The sequence below is a fragment of the Calliphora vicina genome, chromosome 3, assembly GCF_958450345.1.
Source record: "Calliphora vicina chromosome 3, idCalVici1.1, whole genome shotgun sequence".
In the NCBI taxonomy this organism is placed as follows: Eukaryota; Metazoa; Arthropoda; class Insecta; order Diptera; family Calliphoridae; genus Calliphora; species Calliphora vicina.
In genome coordinates this window covers 85,372,952-85,393,894 of record NC_088782.1, presented here as the reverse complement: position 1 = coordinate 85,393,894, position 20,943 = coordinate 85,372,952, and the positions used below count along the sequence as shown (strand labels likewise).

The 20,943-nt window shown below is 29.5% G+C and overlaps 1 protein-coding gene and 1 long non-coding RNA gene across 2 annotated transcripts in view; one reads left to right on the top strand and one right to left on the bottom strand.

The window, feature by feature from the left end:
* fln (flightin) overlaps positions 1-20,943 on the top strand; it is a 136,533-nt gene that overhangs the window by 85,014 nt on the left and 30,576 nt on the right. The window lies entirely within an intron of this gene.
* On the bottom strand, positions 10,711-12,265 carry LOC135954014 (uncharacterized). Its single transcript, XR_010576233.1, has 2 exons — positions 12,209-12,265; positions 10,711-10,945 (listed from the first exon to the last, which is right to left on the bottom strand). It is a non-coding gene; the product is annotated as an uncharacterized LOC135954014 (long non-coding RNA).

Here is a 20,943-nt window from a genome sequence, read left to right as displayed (position 1 = left end):
AGTTGCGCATGGCTCTTGTGTTTGTAGATGCTAGAGGTAATGTCGGGTTAAGGAGAAGAAAATTTAGCATGCTGTTTTTTTGTATCGAAAAAAATAATCTGGCTTTTTAGCGCCACCTGTAATAAATTCGCCATGTTATACCGTATGTAGTAACACTTTTTAATATTTATTATGTTTGGTCAGAACTAAATGAAAGTTCATCAAATCATATATTGAACCTCAGTTCAGTTTAACATTAAAAGAAGTTCAAAATCCACACGAACGAACTAATATTGCAAGAACTAGCGACTGAAAACTAGATTTTAATTATTTGGATAAATTTTCAAAAATATTGAATTAAATCTTTTATACAATTCATGTTAATGTGTAAATTTAAATTATATGTTAAATTAATATTTGAAAGACTGAACGATTTTTAAATTTGTTTTAATAAAAACCGGTTATTTGAAGCGGTTTTTGATAGAAAAAACCGAAACCCGGTTTTTAAAAATTACGCTTTTTTTGAATTATTCGAATATTTGACAACTCTAATTAGCGTCCATTTGCTGTTACTTATCTTTGTATATATACAATATATATTTGCGCCTTTCTTCCAGATCGATGATTAAAATTTTGACCACCTCTTTGCGATGAAATTGCTTAAAATTCTTTATTATTCCCAGATCTAGAGGTTGTAGTTTCGACGTAAAATTGCAATTTAATGGATTTAAGTGATGGAAAATTTGTATGTGCCGTGCAGTTATCGACAAACAATAAAACTTTACGATTGGCTTCAGTCATACCGTTGTAAATTTTTTTTAAGTAATCCATCCATATTTCGCTTGCCATCCAAGCTTTTTTATTAGTAGTATAGTCAATTGGTAAACTTTTTACGTTTTTCAAACATCTTGGATTAGCCGATTTTTCGATTACAAGCAATTTTCTCTTTTCAGAGCCTGTACTGTTAACAGTAAATAGAATAGATAATCTTTCTTTTCTGTGTTTTCCCCAGTGGCATTTCTCCGATTTGAACGTCAACTCTATGCTTTGGTTTTTATCGTAAGTCCTCCTCAAGGAATGTTTTGGATTCGACATTGTGTAAACCATTTTGATACACATTGCTCAACGTCTTCATATTCAGCAAGCCGCATTCTTTTGCACTTTAAAGATTTATTGTTACAAATAATCTCTCGATTTTTGAAAATTGTAGAAAGATTACTCGGCGCTTATTAAATTGTTTAGCAATTTCTTGCTTACCTTTTTCATCAACGGCATCAATTATAGAAATCTTTTCACATATGAAATTGATTTAAGCTTTATTGAACTCATTTTTACAAGAATCAAAACAAAACTGACTAGTTTTAGATAGGTTTCCACTTTCAGCACGCTTTGATAACTGGACCTTGCTTAAAATTGTATTTTGTCTTTGTCTGACTTCGTTATACAGAGGCTTTTGAATGAATACTTCGCTATATAGAACAGTAATGTTTATCCCATACAACAATTGTTTAAAAAATGTAAACACATTTGTTATGCTCTTTTAAAGAGCATGTAACAGTCGGGCTTAAGGTTGGGTGTTAAAAGAGACAGTTCGGTGTTCTTGTGCACCGGCTCCAGCTCAGATGGTGTGGGAACTTGTCTATACCTTGAAATTTGCCGAGTTACAAAAAAAAAAAATAAATAACACCGAAAATAATAAATAACAAACAAACAAAATAATCGGAAAAATAAATAATTTTCTGGTTGAGAACACCAGCGAGTAGATCGAATAATCTCGCTGTTGAGGCCTATCTTACCCTCCCGCCTGTTAATACCCAAAAGGCCATATAAAAAAAATCGGATATTCCCTAATACAACAAATGTTCCTATAATTTATTTACCCCATTATTAACAAATATTCTATTCCATCACGAAATAAATACAAATTAAATTACAATTAACATTAACATTTTTAATTGGTTCATTTTTAGATGCAAATTTTAACAAAGAAAATAACTACTATATTTATTTTTTTAATAGAAATATTAATTAAAATTGAAAATAGTCAAAAAAGTACCATAAAAAAAATTGTTTGTATAACGATATTAAGAAAAAAAGAATTTCTTTATTACTCACCCTTTATCCGGACGATGAACAGAGCTCTCTTCACTTCAGGATCAGGATTTTATCAGTTGAAAAGTTAGAAACAATTATTATATACAATCTCTTTTTTTTATGGTATTACAGTAGAAATTAAATAAAGCTAATTTAAAAAAAAAATTATTAAAAAAGTATTTACGTTAAAAAAAAATAAACAAAAATCGATTAAGTTTGATTTCAAAAGATGAAATATTAAAAAAAAATGTTTGTCTTTAAAAAGACAGATTGAACAAACAAAAAAATGTGTCTTTAAGAAGACAGTTTAAACAGGAAACAAAACAAAAAATTTTGTCTTTAAAAAGACAGATTTTATCTTTAAAAATATAGTTATTTCAATAACAATTCGTAAATTCAGCCTTCTATTCGATTCTCAATGTTTAGTGTTGTAGAATTCCTTTATCAAACATTTGAATTGGTATAATAGTCAAGGAATAAAAAATTTTAACGGCAACAAATTTTGTTGCCGTTAGCTTTTGAAAATAGTACTATTGAAGGAAAGTATATAAATATACAAATTTCTTCTGTACTCAATCACCAAGAACAAAGTTTATTTTCTTATACTGCTCACTTTTTAAAAATATTGTTTGTTTTATTTTCTTTATATTTTTTTTTTATTTAAATATTTAAACTCACACAACACAATTGAAACAAGACTGATAAATTTTCCAAATTTTCCTACGCCTTATATACACTAAAATTTCCAACCAAGCCTGCTACCAAAAATTAAAAAATTTTAAAATTCAAATTCTAATTCAAAATAGAAAAGTAGAAAATACTACAAGTAGAAAAACTATATAGAACTAAAAATTTGGCTTAAATTAAAAAGGAACTGTTCTGGCGTCACAAACTTAACAACTTTATAACCGTCCCACGGTTGTACAAGGGGTTAAGAAAAAGCCATTCAACGTGTGGCTCGACCACTCCCTGAGATAAAAGCCGGGCCTTAATGTTTTATCAAATCTTTCGCGTGATATGTTCCTAAAAACTTTCCGTCACAACTTTGTATTTCGTATAAAGAAGAACCTACTCTTTTTATTATTTTGCACTTCGAAAATTTGTCTGCTAGTTTTGAATTAAAATGATCAGCAGCACTGCTGTTGTAAAAATTTCTTTTGAAAACTATTTCCCCAGGAGAAAACGAAATGTCTCTAGAACGTAAATTATATTGATGTCTATTTTTCTCGTAAGCTTTCTCTAAATTTGTTCGAACTTTATCTCGCAGAAGTTCTCTTCCAACATCATTTGAAATTATTTCAACATCAGTCTCATTTAAGGCATTAAGTTTTCTATATAATTCGTAATCATTACCATTTCCAATATATTTTTGACCAAAGATCAATGAATACGGATCTATTCCAATCGATTCGTAACAAGAAGTCATCATTGAGCAGGCAAAAGCGTTTAAATGTCTATCCCAATCTTTCTGATCTTTACCTACGTAAGCTCTTATCTTTGACAAAATATTCCTATTGACGCGTTCAGATGCGTTAGCTTGTGGAGAATGCACTGCTGTGAGTTGTTGCTTTACCCCATAGCTTTGTAGAAAACTCTTGAAATCATTGGACGTAAATTGCTTACCATTGTCAGATAACAATATTTCTGGTACACCAAAAGTAAGAAAAACGTCTGCCTCAAGAATTTCAATAACCTTTCTGCTTTTAGCAGATCTAATAGGTCTTAAAAATACAAATTTAGAAAATTGATCAACAATAACAAATATAAAAGTGTTCCCTTTCGAAGATCGAGGATATGGTCCAAGAAAATCCATAAATAAACGTTGAAAAGGATGAAACGATTGTAAAGTTTTTCCCATTGGTGGTCTTAATACATAATTTGGGGATTTTATTTTCTTACATGTTTCACAACTGTCCACATATTTCTTTACTTGACAAGACATTTTAGGCCAAAAATAAAAACCTTGAAGACGCTTTAGTGTCTTCAAAAATCCATCATGTCCAGATGTTGGTGGATCATGTGACAACTGAATTAATATGTTGGTGATGTCGTCAGGAACCCAAACTTTCCACATTGAATTCACATTCAAACCACGATCGAAAGATGTACGTTTGTATATGATACCATTCTCAATTTTTACATCTGGCAAACGATTTAGATTTTTCTCAATATCTGAAATAAGCTGTTTATATTGATTTGATTTGAATGAAGGATCATCAAGTATATTTGAAGATAAAGATATATCTTCAACAAAAGCACGAGAAAGTGCATCAGCAACGACATTTTCCGAACCCTTGCGATGTTCGATTTCAAAATTAAATCTCTGAAGCTTTAAGCTCCATCTTGCTAAGCGACCATTCAGATCTTTTTGGTTCATCAACCATTTCAATGAGGCATGATCAGTGATAATTTTAAATGATAACATTTCAATAAACGGTCTAAATTTCTCAACACTTAAAACTGCAGCTAAACACTCTAGCTCGGTAACCGTATAATTTCTTTGAGCTGAATTAAGCTTTTTGGACATGTATGCTACCACCCTCTCCTGTCCATTATCATCTATCTGGTAAAGTACAGAACCAACACCTAACTTGCTAGCATCACATTGAATAATAAATGGTCGATTATAATCTGCATGCCAAAGAACTGGTGATGTTGTAAGAGCGTTCTTTAATTGTTCAAATGATTCTTGAGCAGAATCAGACCACACAAACGACTTATTTCTTTTTAAAGTATCGGTTATGGGTGCAGCTAAAGTAGAAAAATTTGGCACGAAACGGCGATACCATCCTGCCATACCTAAAAATCGTCTAGCCTCTTTTGCATTCCCTGGAGATGGGTAATCTACGATAGCAGAAATCTTTTCGGGGTCTTTCATTAATTTCCCATCACCTATAATATCCCAAATACTTTAAACGTTTAAAACAAAATTTGCTTTTCTGAACATTGATCGTGAGTCCAGACTTTCTCAATAAATTTGCTAAAAGATCAAGTCTCTTTAACATGTTATCAAAATCCGGAGCTATTACTATGATATCATCCATATAAACCGAATACCAATCCCTATATTCATGCGGAATAGCTAAATCCATCAATTTTACAAAAGTTTGAGAGGCATTACAAAGCCCAAAGGGCATACGTTTGAATTGGTATAATGGTTTGTTTGGAACTGCAAAAGCCGTGATTTCCCGAGATCCCTTATCGAGTCTCACTTGCCAATAAGCATCTTTTAAATCTACTCCAGAAATCCAAACAGCATCTTGAAGACGAGATAGAAGACTATCTACCGGTGGAATTGGATATGCACATTTCTTTGTGAGACGATTAATATCCCTGGCATCCAAACAAAGACGATTTTTCTCTCCTTTTCTAACTAAACTCATGCCACTACACCAGGGACTATTACTAAGTTCGATTACCCCAAGTTCTAACATTCGGTCGACTTCCTGATGAATAATTTTCTCAACGGGAGGAGAAACGGGGTAATATTTCTTTTTAACAGGTGAAGCTCCTTGAACATCGATATGATGTTCTAACAAATCTGTTTCCCCTAGACCCAGAACTGATGATGAAGGAAACTTCTGAACAACCTTATCTAATCTAACTCGTTGTTCATCCGTTAAATCATGCATTTCAGGACTATCTTCACTCTTAATTTCGTCTACAACTGCCAATTTGACATTGAATAAATTCCAAAAATCATAACCGAGGTATAATTCCTGTACCAAACCTGGAGCAACGAAAAATTTTACTTCTTTAGTCTGACCAAGAAAACTAACCGGTAAATATACCAAACCAATAATATCTTGTTTACTACCACCAGCACATCTAAGAGAGGATCTAAATCTAATATATGTTTTATTAATAGACTGTAAAAATTCTTCAGAACCCTTTCCTAAACAACTGATAGAAGCACCGCTATCCATCAACCCACTCAAATTTTTTCCCAATATAGAAATAGACTGAAAAGGTCTATTATCATCTTTCTCTATAATATTGTCAATCAAAACTACTTCAGATATTTGTTCATGTAATGTTTTAAGTTCTTTGTGCAATTTCCTAGTTCTTAAAATTCCAGAATCATTCCCAAAAATTCTATCCTTAACTTTTTGATAATTTTTACTTCTATCTTCTAATGAAATATTATGTCTAATATTAGAAAATTTATTGTTGGAACCTATTGTGTATCCGGATTTGAGTTCAGGCGAATCTGATCCGGATCCAGATTGTCTCGTCGAAAGTTTAAATGATGTTGTCCACATTTAGTACAATTAGGGGATGTTACATCCTTCTGACCACATTTATAACAAAATAGTCGTCGTTGAGGATTTGGACAATCAAAATATGAATGACCCTTTTGATCACAATTCCAACAAGTTAAAACCTTTCGATTATTAGAATTTGCTTTAAACTCCTCAATCATAGAAATTTCATCCTTACATGGTATCTCAATTTCGTGTACCTGCCGCCTAACTACTTGTCTAGAAGATAGCTGACGTTCAGCGTTTGAACAAAATTCTTTCAATTCGTCAAAAATTCTAATACGAGCAGAAAAACTTAACTGCCAAAGTCTAAAATTTAGATTTCCTCTAATAATTTCCAATAATTTTTCATCTTCAAGTGGTTGAGCCATTTGTTCATTAAGTTTCAGTACTATAAATATAAATTCATCAAAACTATGATTCTCTTGTTTAAAATCCATTATGGACTTCAAAATTTCAAAATCCGAATCCCTATGTCTGAATTCCATAATCAAAGCCGATTTTAGGTCTACCCATGTTGACGAACCTTGGCGTTTTAAGTAAACCCAATACCATTCATCTGCTTTTGAACACACATGAGACCAAGTTACGTTTTGTCTCTGTCTTAGAGTTTCCACTCTGAATATGAAATCATTAACTGAAATACCAGAAGAATTTCCTGAAAATTTAAGGTTCCATCTAGTCATTGGACTAACTCCATGAAATTAATTTTCCATTACATTAGATCTATCTATATTTTGTTCCTCAATCGGAACTGAAGGTGGATGTTGGTTAACTTGTTGAAAACGATTATCAACAACTGAATTTATTAACGAAGGAAGTTGGTTTGCTAATGAACTAATGCCCATAGTAACGCTATGAGAAATAATTTCTCGAATTTGCGTCATATCAAAATTGTTATTATTCATATTATGAGCAGATAAACCGTGAGCATTTCCCATCTCAGATTCTGGTGGTAAACTAGAATTTAAATTACAATCTACATCATGGACTATGTTATCATTCTGTCTATTACCAGATCCTATTAGAGCACGACCTCTAGATCTACTACGAGTTATCGGAGGTGTAGTATACATAATTATAAATTAATAAGAAGAGTTATATAACAAAAATCAATTATATATTTGATCAAAAGTATTATGGGGATTTACAATAAAATTAAAGGAACATTTAAAGTTGAATGAATTGAATAAAAAAATCATCGCAACCAAAAGAAATAATAACAAAAAAATACAAATTAAAATAAAAATTAATAAAGATTCTTATCGAATTTTCTAACAATAAATTCATGCTGAAATTATTTAGGAATAAAATAATTCCAAAAAAAAAATACTAACATGAATAAGTATGAAAGTTTAGCGCAACTGAAATGCGGAAAAGAAATTCACAATAACAGGACTACCAACTAACAAGAACTATTCGCAACGAAATATCGAACAAACATTCAACAATTAGGACTAAATAGTTACTACTTGACGCAACTAACATTAAATGTAAATAATCAATTGTTAGGACTATCAAGACAAAAAACAAAAAATTCGATATAAGACGACACATAAATAAAAAAAAAATATGCCATCTTCGTTGGGCGCCATTTTGTAACAGTCGGGCTTAAGGTTGGGTGTTAAAAGAGACAGTTCGGTGTTCTTGTGCACCGGCTCCAGCTCAGATGGTGTGGGAACTTGTCTATACCTTGAAATTTGCCGAGTTACAAAAAAAAATAATAAATAACACCGAAAATAATAAATAACAAACAAACAAAATAATCGGAAAAATAAATAATTTTCTGGTTGAGAACACCAGCGAGTAGATCGAATAATCTCGCTGTTGAGGCCTATCTTACCCTCCCGCCTGTTAATACCCAAAAGGCCATATAAAAAAAATCGGATATTCCCTAATACAACAAATGTTCCTATAATTTATTTACCCCATTATTAACAAATATTCTATTCCATCACGAAATAAATACAAATTAAATTACAATTAACATTAACATTTTTAATTGGTTCATTTTTAGATGCAAATTTTAACAAAGAAAATAACTACTATATTTATTTTTTTAATAGAAATATTAATTAAAATTGAAAATAGTCAAAAAAGTACCATAAAAAAAATTGTTTGTATAACGATATTAAGAAAAAAAGAATTTCTTTATTACTCACCCTTTATCCGGACGATGAACAGAGCTCTCTTCACTTCAGGATCAGGATTTTATCAGTTGAAAAGTTAGAAACAATTATTATATACAATGGGCCATAATCATAGTCAAACACTAAAGTCGGTTCTTTTTAAAAACAACTTTAATATTTAAACCTGTTACTAACTGTTTCTTAACTATAGTGAAAATTAATAATAGTTTTAAGTTGGACCAGCTTTAAGTGGGTGATTAGTAAAATGTTTGAAATTTTGCATACAAACTGGTATAAATACTGTATAAGTGGCATCTCTGCACAGCTGATGCAATAATAGCGCCACAAAAAATAAACAAAATATAAATTGTTGTTTTGAAAAAACCAATTTCATAAAATTAATCTGTGAAAAATAAACTATTTTATCAATGGAAAATTTAGAAAAGGTATGTACAAATATCTAATGTTCTTACATTTATGGAGTTTTACATACTTATGTATCTTTGACTTATAAATTGTCAACAGGATCAAAAGAAAAGGGAGCGAGAGGCAAACTGGAGCACCAGCGAAAAGGAGTTTTTGCGCGAGTGCATCAATAACCACCTGTCCATTATAGAGAACAAAGGCAATGACACCTCTATGATTACTAACAAAAAAAATGCTTGGAAGGCCATTAAAGAGTCAATGGCATCTGCAGGTTTTGATCGAGATATTTCAAAACTTAAATCTCAATGGGTGAGAATGAAAGTTAGTGCAAGAAAAGCAGTTGCGAGCGTAAAGCGTGCTTCTGTTGCGACAGGAAATTCAGTGGTTATCCCCGAACTGAATGCAGGGGACGATTTAGTGCAGAGTATGATTTCGTATGAATTTATTGAGGATGATATTTTAATAGATAGCAACAATCAAAATGAGTTTGACTGTATGGAAACACCAATAGCTGCTAAATATTTAGACTGCGAAATACTTGATTTCCAAAACAGCGAGGAAACGGAAAATATTAATATTAATATCACCACACCAGAGCAATGTTTGCGTAAAACTCCAAAAATAAAAACAGCCAATTTTTCTTCCAAACTCAAACGCCTAAGAAACCTTCCTAAAACTCCGTCCAAAAACGACATTATCTTAGAAAGACAACGCCAAATCGCAAAGGAATCTTTATTTTCTGAAGAATTTAACATTTTAAAGAAAAATAAACTTACTGCCGAAATTAAGCACATGGAAAGTATGCACAAAGCTCAAGAGATCCAGCAAGAGGAAATCCACTCTCTCAAGTTAAAACAGCTTCAAATGCAGATTGACCAGGATAGAGAAATACATGCTTTAAACGTTGAAGTTTTACGCAACAAATTGTCTACTTTAAGTAAGTAAACCAACTTGAAATGTCAATATACATATACGTTACCTGAAACGCGACACGCCCTAACAAAAAATTCAAAACCGAAATTTTTTAAAAATTCCAATGATAGAAAACCAAATATAAATCTTTATCTTAGTTTTTAAGTTCTTAATGAATTGTTATTTTATTTTTAAATCTTATATTCTTTTTATCTTTGAATCTTAATTTGTATAAATTTAGTTCATTTTACTACACCATTTCCAATTGTATTTCAAAAGTTTCAAATTGTATTTCAGAAATTTCTAATTGTATCTCAGAATTTTCCAATTGTTTTTCAGAAATTTCCATTGGTTTCTAATTGTATTTCTGAAATTTCTAATTATATTTCAGAATTTACCATTTGTATTTCAGAAATTTCCAATTGTATTTCTGAATTTTCCAGTTGTGTTTAAAAATTTGTAAAATATAACTGGAAATTTCGGAAATTCAATTGGAATTCTCTGAAATATAATTAGAAATTTCTGAAATACAATTAGAAACTTCTGAAATACAATTGGAAGATGGAAACTTTTAGAAAAGTTCTATGTTACGTTTTTTTATAAGTTTGTATTAAATTGTTTGTAATAGTTCCTATTGTAAACATTATCAGTTGATTTATAAATAATTTTAAGGAAAAATATTTCTTCCATTTGCTTTCTTATAAACAATATAAATTCTCATTTGTTAATTTATATTTTTAATTGAACCAAAAAAAAAAAAACTGAAGTGCAAATTATTTTTTAATTAGTTTAAACAATTTTTATTATTTTTTAAATAGGCGCAATAGCTTGCAATTGAATTGGCTAATATATTGTTTTGTTATTTTATTTTTTGTTTCTTCTATTAATAATAAAATATTTATTGTAAATTCTTGTTTTTTATGTCTTTTATTTAATGTTTAATGAATTACAAATAAATTAATGAGTTTCAAATTAAAAACGATTGTTTGATTTCTTCCAGCGTTTTAATTCAGAAATAAGCATTTACAAAAGCTGATCGGAATGCATTTCCAGTGCTGCTAGCATTAACGTTAGATAAACTGCTTAATGCACTAAGGTCAACATTAGTTGAATCTGGATGATCAGAAGAACAATCACATAAAACTAAAAAATTAAACAAATTGTTAATATTAAAAATAAAAATGCGATTGGTATTAAGAGCTTTACTAAAAAATCACACAGTAATATTATTTTTAGTTTCTTACTCAAGAATAGAGTTAAGGCCTTATTCGTAATCAATTTTTAAATTTATCAAAGGTTTATAAAACACATTTTGTATGGAAATTCTGTTTTATAAACCTTTTACAAATTTAAAAAATTTATTATGAATAAGGGGGTTAAATTGTAATAAGTTTTAATAATTGTAATAAGTTTTAAAATTTTTTTGGAAATAAATCTGGCATTTCTGAACGATCGGGATAAAATTCACGTGGGCGTAGCCAAGGAGAATAAAAATTTTAGTTTTACAAACTCAATAAATATGTAATATACAATAAAATCTTTATTTATTAACAAAACTCAATGAAATTTCCAATGTTTTTTAAATTTGTCATTCTAAATAACAAAGTGTAAAAAAACTTGTCAAAAGGTCAAAGGAAATCCCGCAATTTCTAAAAATTGGAGCGAAAATCCCAAAAATTATATTTTTTACAAGGGGCGACATATTTAAAAAATGGGACATGTTTTTTATACTAAAATGTTCTCCGTAAAGACAACTTACAGAAAAACGAACTTGTTATATACTTTTAAAGAAAGTTTTTTTTAATAAAAAAAAAATTTAAGTCACCTTTTCGCCCAAAAAACAGCAAAAAGCTAAAATTTTTTGAATTTTTAAATTGAAAATCGTTTATTTTGGGATCCATAATAGATATTGCTCTGAAATATTTGGTATATTTCTGGAAATTTATTTGTCTAACTAACAAAAGAAATTCGAGTCCATTCGGTTCAAATGTACGGCCTATATTTTTAAAAAAGTGGTCCAAGGTAAGACAAAATTTTAAAATTTCAATTTTTGAAATGCCTATAAATCAGTAATTATAAGAGATAAACAGGACACGCAAGACCTAGCTGAGCGCATTCCAAAAATATAAAAATCTTTGAAATTGGATGGGAAAAAAATGGCATGTGTTTAAAATTTGTACATGCCGAAGGTACCATATTTTGAGCCCCCATAGCGCCGCCCATGGAGCATTTGTAGGGCCCATTTTAATAACTTAAACTCGAATACTTCTTGGCTATGCCCACGTAATAATTTTATCCCGATCTGACCAGATTTATTTCCAAAAAAATTTTGATTCTGCCCCACTGTGCACTGGTCGGCAAAAAAAATTGTTTTAGATACAAATACATACATGGAATTAGACTTACAAGAAGAATTTCGTTCCTTTGCAATATTGTGAAGCACAGCCACTGCTACCACAATGTTTTTTGCTGTGTCCAAATCTACTCGAAGCCTTTCGAAAATAGAACGAAATTTAGATTTAAGTTGTCCATTCAGACACTCAATTTTGCTCCTGGTTGCGATATGACATTTGTTGTATCTGAAAAAAAATGAAATGAGATGTAAAGAAGACTTAAACAATTAAATAACCCACCTTTCTTCTTTGGGCGTTGAAGTGTTTCTAAATGGAGTCAATAAAATGGTTGATAAAGGATACCCCCCGTCTCCTAATAGTACACCATTATGCTCACTTTTGTTCTGTTCCAATTTTGCTTTTAATTGGCATTCAGACCAAATTCGTGCATCGTGCTTTGAGCCACGAGATCTTGCCACTATATCAATTATTTTGCAGTCAGCATCGCATACAATCTGTAAAAAATATTTAAGTATATTTATACATATCGCATGCTTAATATTAACAACTGCAAATATTGTCGACTTACCTGCACATTTAACGAGTAAAACCCTTTTCTATTTATATAATGCCCTGCCATTTCGTGGCCAACTTTGTTTGCCGGACACTTTATCCGTACGTGAGTGCAGTCAATAGCTCCTATAACATTTGGGAAATGTGAAATCTGGAAAAATCCTTTTTTTATCTCTGCGATTTCGGAGGTCTTTGGAAATTGAATAAAATGAGGAAGCAATAACGCAATTTCTTTTGAAATATTTTTTATTATTCTTCCAACAGTCTGTTGAGACATCCCATGAAGATCAGCTGCAACAAACAATTTACATATTGAAGTAAGTAGACTATGTATTATATTCTGTTGCAGCTTTCGGCCACTGTACTTACCAATGTCACTTTGATGAGCATTTCTTCCCAGAAACCGCAACGCGGTTAAAACTTGTAAGTCTTTGCTAATAGGTAAACCTCTGTTGTTTTTTGGTCCACTACCATCCAATAAACTTATTAAAAAGTGCGTTGCTATTTTATCAAGCCTATATCGCGAAAAAAAACTCATCATCGTCCAGCTCAAATGGGCAAAACCTTTCCTTATACAACTTAGGCTTTCTTCCTTCACACAAATCTTCAATAATAGCAAAATCATTTTCAATGTCCTCAATTGTACACATCGTTTCAATTATTTTTCAACACTTTTATAAACAATTTAACAGAATTCATACAACTTTTATAAAAAATTTAACAGAATTCATACAACTTTTGGTTTGTTTTGATTTTGTAAATTTTGATAAATGACAAACAGCTGATAGAGTTAAAGTGATGTTAACTTTGTTAATAACAACTTCAGCTTGTTTTAAGTATAAAACTGACTTTAGCGGAAAAAGTTAGCTTTTTCTCGTCTATAGTAGCTGAAAAGTAGACATTTTAATAAATGATACTTAAAGTATACTTTTTTGATGACTATGATTATGGCCCAATCTCTTTTTTTATGGTTTTACAGTAGAAATTAAATAAAGCTAATTTAAAAAAAAATTATTAAAAAAGTATTTACGTTAAAAAAAAATAAACAAAAATCGATTAAGTTTGATTTCAAAAGATGAAATATTAAAAAAAAAATTTTGTCTTTAAAAAGACAGATTGAACAAAAAAAAAATGTGTCTTTAAGAAGACAGTTTAAACAGGAAACAAAACAAAAAATTTTGTCTTTAAAAAGACAGGTTTTATCTTTAAAAATATAGTTATTTCAATAACAATTCGTAAATTCAGCCTTCTATTCGATTCTCAATGTTTAGTGTTGTAGAATTCCTTTATCAAACTTTTGAATTGGTATAATAGTCAAGGAATAAAAAATTTTAACGGCAACAAAATTTGTTGCCGTTAGCTTTTGAAAATAGTACTATTGAAGGAAAGTATATAAATATACAAATTTCTTCTGTACTCAATCACCAAGAACAAAGTTTATTTTCTTATACTGCTCACTTTTTAAAAATATTGTTTGTTTTATTTTCTTTATATTTTTTTTTTATTTAAATATTTAAACTCACACAATTGAAACAAGACTGATAAATTTTCCAAATTTTCCTACGCCTTATATACACTAAAATTTCCAACCAAGCCTGCTACCAAAAATTAAAAAATTTTAAAATTCAAATTCTAATTCAAAATAGAAAAGTAGAAAATACTACAAGTAGAAAAACTATATAGAACTAAAAATTTGGCTTAAATTAAAAAGGAACTGTTCTGGCGTCACAAGCATAATAAATGTCTCATTTGGATGAAGTATAGCAAACACACGCGTTTCAATTACAATTGAACACAAAAAAACAAAGTCAAAAATAAATAAAAAATTGAGAGTATTTCGGCCGTATAATGTATATTCTTTCATTTCCTTAAAATTTATATTACATTAATTTAATAAATTGGTTATATGTATCTGGCAAAAATTCTAAATCTAAACATTCTTTATTTTGTTCTTATTTTAAGAGTTTGAGATTATGTTTGCTGGGTAGTTATCTCACCAATACATTTTTATTTTTGAACATCACTGATATAGAAGCTTTACATTGGCAGTTGCAAACATATTTAGACTTCATTGTTTTTGTATCGGGACTCACTTTACTTTAAATTTAACTTTGCTTCGTTTGTGCTGAAAAATTTGGTCCTGTAGCACTATGGGTGGTTCAGAAAGACAATGACCCAAAGCACACCGCAGTAATTGTTAAGGATTGACTATTGTATAACGTGCCTAAGCAGTTATATTCACCTCCGCAATCTCCAGGCCTTAACCCAATAAAGTTCCTGTCGGATATTTTAGACCGGAATATTGGAAAACGAAGCATTTCATCTAAGGACGAACTCCGAACACTCTATAACGGAAGAGAGGGGGAAATTACTAAAGATATAACCGAATATCTTGGAAACACTATGAAAAGGCAACTAGAGGCCGTAATTAAGGTAAATGGGGAGCAACAAAATATAAACTTTTTATTTTCGGCTTTTGGTAATATAAAATGAAGCGCTACCCATCAACTGTATACTAAATTTTGACTGTTGTTTTTAGGTACTTTTCTCTTTTTCTCATAAATTTTCCACGAAATCAATTTTAATTTATAAAGTTTTTTAAAATAATAAGGATAAAACTCTAAATTTAATTTTAAGTTTAATCAAACTTATATATTTCTTTCTATAATTAAAATATTTAGCTTCATAGATGAAAATGCGTAATGAATATTAAATTTTGACTCTGACTGTATGTATGGATATATTTTGTAGATCTTCTTAAATTTCAACTCATTCGGATCATATTTGGATTTTTGGAGATATTTTTAAAAAATGTGAGACCCGAGATTTCGTGTAATTTTGCTAATTAAGTGTAAAGCGCTTTATTAACAACTTTTGTATCTTAATCCTTAAACGTCCTTTTTTAAAGGACTTTTTTCGATTTTGTCGAAAAAAGGGTAAAATTTACCCATAAAGAGAAGAGATAGAGGGTTAAGATCTTCCACAAAAATGATCCCCATAAAATTCCACAATATAACTCTGACAATAAGAATTCTCTCAGATATTAACTTACAACTTTTTTCAGTTAGTATAATGCTACCTTCGATCAAAAAAAGCTGGACTATAAGTTTATTCTACAAAAATTATCTACTCAACATGTCCCTTCAAAATTATAGGGTCGCTATTCTGTTCCAATCAAAAAGTCTCAATTTGTTGGACAGTGTATTTAAATTCAGATTCTTTCTTTTGGTTGCTGATTTACGATTTGGATCGCGATTATAGTTTGAGGTTCGGAAATTCCCGAACCCCAATATATGCCCGCGAAATATTAATATTTGTTTGGGAATTTTAAAATTAACGCAGTTTTAAAATTGTTTGGCAAAAAAATCAGTGATTTGCAACTTTTTAATTTACCGAATCAATAATAAGAATAACTGTAATGTACTAATTACAAAGAATGTTAAAAAACAAACAACAATTAAGTTTTTCGACAAGAAATATTAAACTACCACAACTTAAAATTTGTTTTAAAAAAAGATTAACGATTTACCAAATATATTGGCCCATAATCATAGTAAAAAATAAAGTATATTTTAAGAGAAATAATGTCATCTTTACTTAAGAGTGGACTTTTGGTCTACCATAGACAAGTTAAAGACTTTAACGTCAAAAGTATACTTTATCTTAAAGTATACTTTTGACGTTACAGTCGACTGTAAATATAAAACTAACTGAAACTGTTTTTAACTCATTTAACAACAGCATCATCTGTTCTTCGCCAAGTAAAAAAGTTCGGCAAAAAGTAACAAAATGTTTAAGTTACAGGATATTGGCAGAGATTTTGCAATTATTGAACAGTTATCAGTAAAATTATTATATGATATTAATCTTATTTTTTTTTTATTTTTCCACCGAAAACTGCTTTTCTTCTTTAGTTTTCGCGGTTACTTTTATTGTTTACCACTTTTTGTTTTTTATACTATGTTCACATTTGCAGAGTTAATCATCTCAAACGTGATTAAGCTCTAATCACATTAAAATCGAGATGATTATCCATACATTTAAATGATTTGTTAATCACTTCAAATTGACATGATTAAATCTTAATCACTTCATTAATCGCGTAGAATCGACTGAACACACCTCAAACTGGTGATGATGTAGCATCGGCCACCTTTTAGTGTAGTACCGATAAATAAATTTTGACAGAAGTTTTTTTTTTCCTTAAAAAACCTTAAATAATTCATCAATGTTCACAATTTCATAATTAAAAAGTTTAAAATAATCTGCTGATATCTTTAATAAAGTATTTATTTTCATATTTAATGCCTTAAAGAAATATAAATTTGTTTTGTTGTTTTTTATTTGTCAACTTAATCATTTTAGTGTCAACTTAATCATCTCAAATGTAAAGTGAACGGCTTTGATTAACTTAATCAAAATTTTGCTTAAACGCGTTTAAAAGCCCAAGTGTGAACATAGCATTATTTAATTTTCTATATCATCTGTTCAGCGGTGCTACTTGTTTATATTTTTTTTTGTATATTGTATGAAAGCATTTCATACAATTGGGGTATTCACATGGTCTGCTATTAGTCATATAGTCATAATTTCCTAATATATTATAATACTTGTTGTTGTGTTTTAAACAAAAAAAAATATTTTTTTATGACAAAACAATAAACATAGTTTAAATAGTGTTATTAGTTTAGAACTTTTATGTTTGAAACACTACAAACATTTGTTTTAACTACCATAATATATTAGGACATTAAGACAATATGACCAAATAGTAGATCGTGTAAATACCCCAAATATACTTAAAACAATTTAAAGCATATTTTAATTTTGACTATAGTTGGGAAATAATAAAAATCGGGTTTTTATTTTAAAGTTGTTTTTAAAAAGAACCGACTTTAGTGTTTTACTATGATTATGGGCCATTATATATGATTTTTAAATTTGTAATTTTCATATTTTTCGAGATTTTTAAAAAACTTTTTATTTCATGAAAAATAAATAAAAAATATTGTAATTTAAAAGCAATGGTTCTTCGTCCAATAAATTTAATGAACGATATCGTAGAATATCGATGTCATTGATAAACACTCAATTTCAAAAAATCAAATGATGCAGCTTTGTAGAGAAATGTTTAAAGATGAAATGTACACTTATAGTTTTAAGAAAAATTTGATTTTATTTTTAAAAAATTGAAGTAAAGTCCATGCAAGAGTGTTAAGCAAAAATTTACTTATATTTTCACGCAAGTCTGTGGTTTTTTATATTAAGCCATCGATATGTATAATTTTCCTAATAATACCATTTAGTTTTAACATATTATTGGTTCGTCCAATGAATTTAATGAACGATATCGTAGAATATCGATGTTATTGATAAATTATCTAAAAACTACACGACATAATCAGATAAATTAAAAACTTATGGACAGCAAATGTATGAACTTGTCCATGATGATACCCCATCAGTTCATAGCGATGATGTTTTTATGCAATTAAAAGAGTTTTCTCTGTAATTGTAAACTTTGCCACAAAAATAAGAAATCGAATGTAAGGTGTTTTATTAAATGCAATAGTAATTTCAAAAACTATTTTTTTAAAAACATTGATCTTATGCGATCATAAAATTAAATTTAGTGTATTGTTTGTATATTTTAAATAAATTCTCTACTTTTTAATTATTTTTCCGGTTTCAATAAATTTTTCATTCTCACTTCCCAGGAAACCACAACCCTAATCGTGATCCATTTTAATGGATTCATGGATAGCGTCATTATTTACATTATTTTTGTGCTGTACGCAGTGGTGTTAGGTGTGACGATTTTTTTTGAGTAAATTTAGTGATTTGACGTTTGACGATTTCTTTTGTAAATTCGCATGCCGACGATTTTTCCACTTAAATTTTATTTTGGAAATTAAAATAAATATATAAAAAAGAGAGGAAGTTTTTCTTGAAATTTATGTAAGTAAACCTAAAGATTTCTCAATGTACAATTGAAATTTGAAATCAATTTGTTGTAGATACAAATACGAATGAACTATTTTTCTGGTAGGTGTGGTCGAGTAGGGGTGAGGAATACATTAAGATTTCTCAAGGTAACTTAAATAGCATATACACCATTCGATAGTTTCTTCTTTCTAAATCCGCTGAGAAACTAAAAATCAGTTGATATTCAACTAAGCTGCTGGCTTTTAAGCAGGGGCAAATCACCGCATTCGTGAGCTATCGTATCGAAAAATATTTTCGATATCGAATTTCTTGCTCGATATCGAATACCATAATCGCAAATAACAAAATTACGATGCATTTTACTCGATATCGAATGCGGTAATACGGCCCAAATTAATTCAGTGTGAGCTTTAGCTTCTTTCAAAGGCTTTTATTTAAATATAATTCTTTAATCGTTAAATTAATTCATAATGTAATTAACTTGTAAAAAAATTCATAAAAGTTGTGTTAATTCAAATGAAGAAAAATGTAATCATTCAAAACATGTTTAAAGCTATTTTGTAATGCATTTGAATTGAGGAACATTTTAATGATTCCATAAGGAATTGATTCTCATAGGAATGAATTCAATAAATTTGAAGGACAAATGAATTAAGTCTATGAATTAATTCATAATGAATTCATTACCGGAATGGTTAAGAGATACAGTTTAATTTGAGTTCGAAAATGGAATTAAGAATTTATTCTATATTTGCTTATAAATGCAAGTTCTTTCGATTTTAATATTTTCTGGAAATAGGTCAAATCAAACAATAAACCAGCTTTTCCGAATTTATGCGATTTTGTAAATGACTTAATAGTTTTACAAAATTCATCAGTATTTTTAGTCAAATAAATATAAATAAAACTAAGACAAGAAATTCTTTGAGACAAAAAACCTTGAAGAATTTTTATTTTTAATATAGTATTTCAAAAATAGTTTTTATGTGAATATTATTAAAAAGTTAATAACAAAAACACCGTACTGAATAATATTAATGTACTTAAACAAATATTGTTAATTTAGCTTTGTTAAATTCGATGTGTTTAGTATTTTATTCATGCTTTTTATTTAAAGAATACAACATGATTTTAAGTCTTAACGATTTTATGACGATTTGTTTTAATTTTTGTGACGAATTTGACGATTTTTTTTTTGGGAGTGTCTTGTTTCGATTAAAAAAAATAATAGTTTTCGGAACAGGATGAAAACTTAACATTTTTTGTCGAATAATAAACGAAATACCAAAAATTTTTATCTATGTATGGGTTTCGTGGGCGGTGGGCGTGACCGATTTTATTGAAATTCGGCATGCATTCTTTTTTTGTTTCGAAAAATGTATGTGCTTTTGCTTGGATATAAAAAATTTTATGTGAAACAAGTAAGAGTGCTATATTCGGCTATGCCGAATCTTATATACCCTTCACCTTTGTTTTGGATGCATTATTATTTTTTATAATTAGTATATATGTATGTACATTGCCCACTTTCAGCGTACAGCATCCTAAATTTATCAAGAACACAAAAAACAACAACAACGCCAAACGAAACAAAACACCAAAAGAAAAAAACAAAATACGCAAGCCAATGAAACCAACACACATCCAAACATACGTTTAATTGTATAAAAAACAACAACGCCAAAAGAAACAAAATACGCAAAGCGTGCACATCCAAAAACATACGTTTTGTTGCTTTTTTGTCAAAGCATGCAATACATTGTTTTTTTTTGATGAAATTTTCAGAGGTTGTCTCGGATTATATAGGGTCGGAAATGAAAAATGTAGAAATTACAAACGGAATGACAAACTTATATATACCCTTCTCACGAAGGTGAAGGGTATAAAAATCAATTTTAATTGTATGGACGTTGGGCGTTGGCCGTGGACGATTTTGATAAAATTTAAGTTTTTTCTTAATTTAGTCCATATAATTCTCGGTGTCAAATTTCAATGCTGTACGACCACTCCTTATAATTTTTGCAGAAAAATGTATTGCAGTTGGATTGCATGGGCGGTATGCGGTGGGCATGGCCGATTTTAATAAAACTTTGCATGCGTTCTTCTTTTGTTTCAGAAAATATATGTATCAAATTTCTAGACTTTTACTTGGACTGGAGAAATTTTATGCGAAGAAATCTATTTGGATTGTATGGGCGTGGTCGATTTTGATAAAATTTTATTTTTTTCTTAGTTTGGTCCATAAATTCTCGGTGCCAAATTTTAGCGCTCTACGACTCTTTTTAATTT